This window comes from Gallus gallus, chromosome 5 (genome assembly GCF_016699485.2).
Source record: "Gallus gallus isolate bGalGal1 chromosome 5, bGalGal1.mat.broiler.GRCg7b, whole genome shotgun sequence".
NCBI lineage: Eukaryota > Metazoa > Chordata > Aves > Galliformes > Phasianidae > Gallus > Gallus gallus.
Genome location: NC_052536.1, coordinates 23458418 through 23458894, shown reverse-complemented (window position 1 = coordinate 23458894; position 477 = coordinate 23458418).

Here is a 477-nt window from a genome sequence, read left to right as displayed (position 1 = left end):
TCCCTCTCGACCAGGTTGCTCTAAGCCCCATCCAGCCTGGTCTTGAATGCTTCCAGGGAGGGGGCATTCACAACCTCACTGGGCAAGCTGTTCCAGTGTCTCACCACCCTCACAGTAAAGAATTTTCTTTTAGGCTTTCTTCTTTCTGGGCTTTTATCTTCTTGCACTCCTTCCTTTTCAAATTCCCAAATGGACGGAGCACAGTTCACTCAGCTCAAGACTTTCATTCTGCCATGTGGTGGTAACACAGATGCCATGCAGTGCCAAGCCCTGGGTCCCCTTACCGCTGTGGCCCAGTAAGGGGATGCACCTCCCCCTACCCAGTTTGGCTGCTAAGGTTAAGAGGGCTGTGATTCCTGTATCTTGGGAGGCCCCAGAGGATGGTTCAGATAGGACTGCTGTCATCCACATGGCCAACTCACCATTGGTCAGAACCAGGTGGCACCACTGGCAGGTTTCTGGCTCCCAGAGTTGTGT